The following is a 5,439-nucleotide window of genomic DNA, read 5'->3' as shown; positions in this document are numbered from 1 at the left end:
GAAATTCAGTTGCTCACTCACTGATAGAGAGGAAGAAGAAAAGAAAGGAGAACTGATAACAACATGAAGGAGAATGAAATAGATTGCTATCCTTTTTGACCCATTTTTGATTACCATCAGTACACTGCAGGAGAAAGCTGCCTATAGAAGGGAACCAGACTGTGAATAGAAACTGACACTGCCTTGCTAACTGATGCCCACCTGTTCCAGAGTGTGAAAAGTCAACCAATCCTTAAGAGTATGACCACCTGTCTGCGAGACAGCCAAGAGAAATTCATAAGTAAGTATAATATTAAGGGAAAATAATCTTGAGGGGATTGATACTCTAAAGGGGAATAGATTCAATCCCCGTCCTTTTTATTAGTGAAAATAACAAGGGAACGGGGGAATATAAAATTGATTGTACATCCTGAAAAGCTAGGAAATATTTCAGAAGTGTATATGTTTCTGGATTTATAGATTTTATGGACTAGTGATAGATTTTGTGTCATTGGGAGATCTCTGACTCCTATTCTGCACAATGGCTAAGTGCAGACTTGGAGCTCAGTTAGATGTCACTTTGCCCATTCCTAGAAGGGTAAGGTAATTGAAGTAATTTCCTGGTTACATCACTAAGCACAGTCTTGCTACTGGTGCTGTTCTATTTAAGAAAAAGGGGTAATTAATTGCTAACCATTTCCCGCCTTTATGTTGCCCACTGAAAATTAGAAATGTACATGTGTATACACCAATTCAATAGAAACACCACTGAAGGGAGTTTATTAAACATACACTTTCATTTTGTAAGTGATTCAGATGCAGAAATGTTAAGTAGCTTGTCTTGCAAATTTAGTTTTCTAAAATGTTGTTTGAAAATGTTGGCACATTCACTGAAATTGCACAGATGAGAAGTAGAGAGATTTAGATAGGTAGGGAAACTCTGATTGATTTGTTTTTTTCTATAAAATTATAGTGCTATCCCAAGCCCTCATTCATTGTACAACACAGGGTCAATGTGTACTCAGGATAAACCAAATGTCCATGTGGTGATGCATGTGCTTTCAAAGTTTACTTTCATGTAAATGCCGGTTGACCAATGAAGCTAGAATTTCATAGATGCATAATTTGCTTATATTTAAAGTGATACATCTGTGTGCTCATAGCCGGTCCATCAATCCACAGATCGAAAACTATGCACCAAAAGCAAAGCTAAAAAAAGATTGATTCAACTAAGGATGTTGAAATGCAAAGAGGGAGCATAAGCAGGCTCTTAACAGCAAACACCTAGAGAAGTGGCTGAAAATGAAAGCTGGCAGAAAACTACAAAGAAGTGGTTACTTCGAAAAACAAATGTTTCGTACGACAAGGTAGGAAACATTAGTGGAGGAGGCAACCTCAGACAGAAGAGACATTTTTGGAGTGTGCTTGCTTGTAATCAGGGTGATTTACAATCACTGCATACCTGGTAGTGAACTCCCAGTGGATTGGCCACTTTTTAAATCTTTTTGAAGAAACCTCTCAATTTACACTGATATTTCGATTCAAGAGACTGTACTGACAATGCCAGATTGACAACAGTACCTCTCTGTGGCCCTCTAACACGTAACTGTAGTATTCTTGTGGGTGAACGCATTTTATAGCTGAATGAAGCACTCCACTGTCTTCTTTTGGGTGCAGTCATTGTTGATGTTTTGGTAACATGGGCTGCTGTGTTTGCCCATCATTGGATGCAGTGGTTTGCCACCTCAGGTCTTTCACTCGATCTGCCACCACAGGAAATGAGGCTCTCTGAACTCCCAACGCCCAGTCCCTGCCTGTGGGGCAGGACAAGGTCTGGGAATCCCTTTGGTAGGCATCCCACCCAAGGCTGAGAGGGGACTCCATCCCCTCCTTACAGGGTCGTCTAGCTGACCCTGTCACACACCTCCACCTTTATTCCCAAGTCCTCTTACTCCTCTTGGTAACTGGCTACCTGGGGGGACATAACGGTAATGAGTTAAGGTGATTTTTTATTGAAAAGCAGTGGTCGAAGTGGGCGGGAGCGGTCGGGAGCGGTACTTCTATACTTTTTATTTTTCAGTTTCACTGTTCCTATACTTTTATTTTAAAAAGAAACCGTTCTGGAACCGTTTAGTTTTAAAATAAAAGTGTAGGAAGAAGTTGAAGCTTGCACGTCAGTGCACTGCACTGAACAGTCCCTTAAATAATAGGTGTGTTGGTTTGGGGGGTTTGGACTGTGTGTGGGAGGGGCACATCGATGGGGTTTGTGGAGAGTGGGGCAGACCGGCAGGGAACATAGCTCCACTACTTCTTTTCGTACACTTCGACCACTGTTGAAAAGGTGCCGAAATATTGACGTGGTGGAGGACTGGACTTGAAACTGACGAGAAGATAACACATCTGGGTGTATAACCTATGTACTGCATTAATCGCCTTACATGATTGGCATGAATATATTCTATTTCTCATTGATTAAATGGTGACACATTACGTAAGTTGCCTATGTACTTGAATGCTAAATAGTGCATGACGAGGCATGCAGCAATATTATTTGGAATTGTAGGTGCTAGGAACACCTCTATGGTATATCTTGTATTTACCCCAGTTTCTAGCTGTTTACTGGTGTTTCCTTCTGTCAATAGTTTAAATATTACTTACAGTTAGGAAAAGGAGAGGAAATCAACTTATATCACATGGTCTGCGGTAGCAGCCATGTAATTATTGTTAAGTTGCTCAACCTATAAGAAGAACACTTTTTGGCCAGCTTTTAACTACGTCCCCCATCCCCCACCCCAACGAATCTTTATGAAACTTTGCCAGAACATTTGGCCTACGAATACACAGGGGTCAAGTGCTAAAAATATAAGCGGGGGACTCACCAACAAACGTAATGGGATGTGACGTCTCCAGAAATGTACATATGAAAGTGAAATTTGCACATGTCATTCAATTGGCTTTGCATAAACACCCAAAGTAACTCTGAGACTCTACATCACGTGTTTGCCAAAAGATCGTGCTGGCAGTGAAGGCATCCAGATTTAACAGGAATGAGGAAAAAAGTGAACGCCAAGCCCAAAAACCTGGATGATCAGGACATCCCATTCAAGTTGCGTGAGATCCTGAAGCTCCAAAAAGAGATGAGCGAGCCAAAGAAGAAAAGGAAACGAAAAGCTGAGAACAAATATGAACCAAGTCAAAGGCCTGGAGTGCTTTTCCAGCCCTTGAATATCATGGTGCCAAAATTCAAGAAAAAGAAGACGAATCTGTTCACCACTTCATCCAGCATATGGATAATGTGGCAAAGCACATCATCTTCCTGACCAATAACCAGCTTGTGCGGGAGCCTGAAAAGCTTGAGCCATTGGAGGAGGAGTCAGTGAAGACAAAACCCAAAAAAGAGTTTGATAGGCGCCGGGAGGTGAAGATGTTAAAGAAGAAGGCCGGAAAAAAGGTGGATCAACTGGAGAAAGAGATGATTCAAGATCGGGTGCAATTCCGTGAGGTTGCCATGGAGCCCCCAACTTTCACAGTTAAATCCAGAAAGGGTGTCAACAATGTATAAACACACAAATTGCACGGGAGGAATGGCATTTGCCTTTCATAAAATCAACACACACACACAGAACCAAGAGAGGATATTTTCTTGTAATAGTGTTTTTGAAAATGTTAAGAGGTGAGCATGTTTTAAACTTAAAGGACCAATACAAATGCTTTCCCCGGAACTTGCAGTACCGAAATGGGACATTTTACCTTTAGTTGTTTATCTTTCATCAGGTTGTATAGTGCAGTGGTGAAGTGTCCGGCTTGCAGACCTGAGATTGTCTTTATTCATAAATTCAAGAAAGACTTTCAGTGTTTCTCATTTTAGCTGGGGGGACTGAGTCCACCCTCTGAAAAAAGTGGGTGGACTCCATCCACCCGTGTGTACCCTCGACTTTAGCCCTGCTAATACATCCCTCTCTTTATGGTAAGGACCCGGAATACCTTAAAGCATGGGTCATTCCGTACACATCGGCCAGAAATCTGCGATCATCCTCGCTTGCCCAGCTGCAGGGAATCACAGCTGAGAGAGGCAGACAATTAGTTAGATCTTTCTGGGCAATGGCACCCTCCTTCTGGAACTCTTTACCCCTGAAAATCAGAGCAACTTTCAATTTGAGCCACTTTAAGAAAGAAAAGGAAAACTTATCTTTCCAGGTAATTTCCCGGGGTTCTTGATCTTCTTTTTCTGTTAGCCTCTAAATATCTAGGGTGCATATATGTTGTCTATGTCCCATGCTTATGTTGTCCCCTATGTTAATGTTTGTGCCCAATGCCGGCGGGATGTTGGGCGCATTACAAATAAATAAATTAATAAATAAATAAATACATAAATACATGTGTATGGCACTGTCAGATTGTGAGATTTGTGAGGTTGCATGCGGGGGGAGAGGTTAAAGTGGTTTTTCCCATAGACAAAATGGAAAAATGTTTTTGCTCACACCTACAGCCCACACCGCTGGATGGATTTTCATCAAATTCGTTCCAGGCATGTCGACTTGGTCCCGAAAGTGGGTTTTCATAAATTTGGTGAAAATCCATTATGTAGTGTTTTTTTTTTTTAAACTGACAAAAAGTAGGTAAAAAAAAAAGTGATCTTTGTTTGGTCCACGGACTCACTTTCCTGTTCGGAGTGCAGATGGGTTTGCGACTGGCCCAGAGGACAACGTGATGTTCGGGGACATCAGACGATGATACCCCCTGATTGGATGGTGAAAAGCGTGAGGTGGGTCTTATTTTTTGGAAAACCCCACCATGTTGGATTCGTGGACAGCGCCCATTGTCCCTGAACATCGCAGTAAAAACATATTAAAAAACACAACATTGCACTTGTCAAACTAATGAAACAATCTCTGAGGAGATGAGGGGTGATGAGGATGGGATTGGCATATGGCCATAAAATGGATGGAGGAAAAGATGCTGAACTGTGCCATCTGCGGAATTGAAAGAAGATGATGCGGACATCCCAGCGCGTGGATCAAAACAACCTTTGCACCCGACTCCCCCTCGACTCGAAATCAAAGTGCAGTCGGGCGGGGTGGCTTGTTGGGTGTCTTGACCCACGTTCAAGTTATTATGCTACAACATTTGGTGCTGCGGGCTTAGAAAATCGAAGATGGCGGAAAAACCCACATTTGCACCAAAATCATGGAAAACCGCGCAGTTTGTGCGCACACCAAAACAGTCGCCTGACCTGCCACCCACCAGTGTGAGCGTGAGGGGCCAGAAGCGCCATGAGCTAAATCAGTGCTAAGAAATATGGTGCTGTTCAAAATCTGTTGTTATTAATGTCAAAAATGGGTGCAATACTGGTGCTCACCACTACCAGAAAGCCGGCGTTTTAAAACCAACAGACACTTATGTAAAACTGAACAAATGAACCCAAACGAGGCCAAAGAAAGACTTTCTAAGAGGTGGTTA

The 5,439-nt window shown here is 42.3% G+C and overlaps 1 pseudogene; it reads left to right on the top strand.

The window, feature by feature from the left end:
- Window positions 1-3,016: 3,016 nt before the first annotated feature.
- Window positions 3,017-3,541, top strand: LOC138568774 (coiled-coil domain-containing protein 137 pseudogene; annotated as a pseudogene).
- Window positions 3,542-5,439: the final 1,898 nt, after the last annotated feature.

The sequence above is a fragment of the Ambystoma mexicanum genome, chromosome 2q (assembly GCF_040938575.1).
Source record: "Ambystoma mexicanum isolate Mex_15411 chromosome 2q, UKY_AmexF1_1, whole genome shotgun sequence".
NCBI lineage: Eukaryota > Metazoa > Chordata > Amphibia > Caudata > Ambystomatidae > Ambystoma > Ambystoma mexicanum.
The sequence above is the reverse complement of the archived record's forward strand: the minus strand, read 5'-3'. Positions and strand labels throughout refer to the sequence as shown.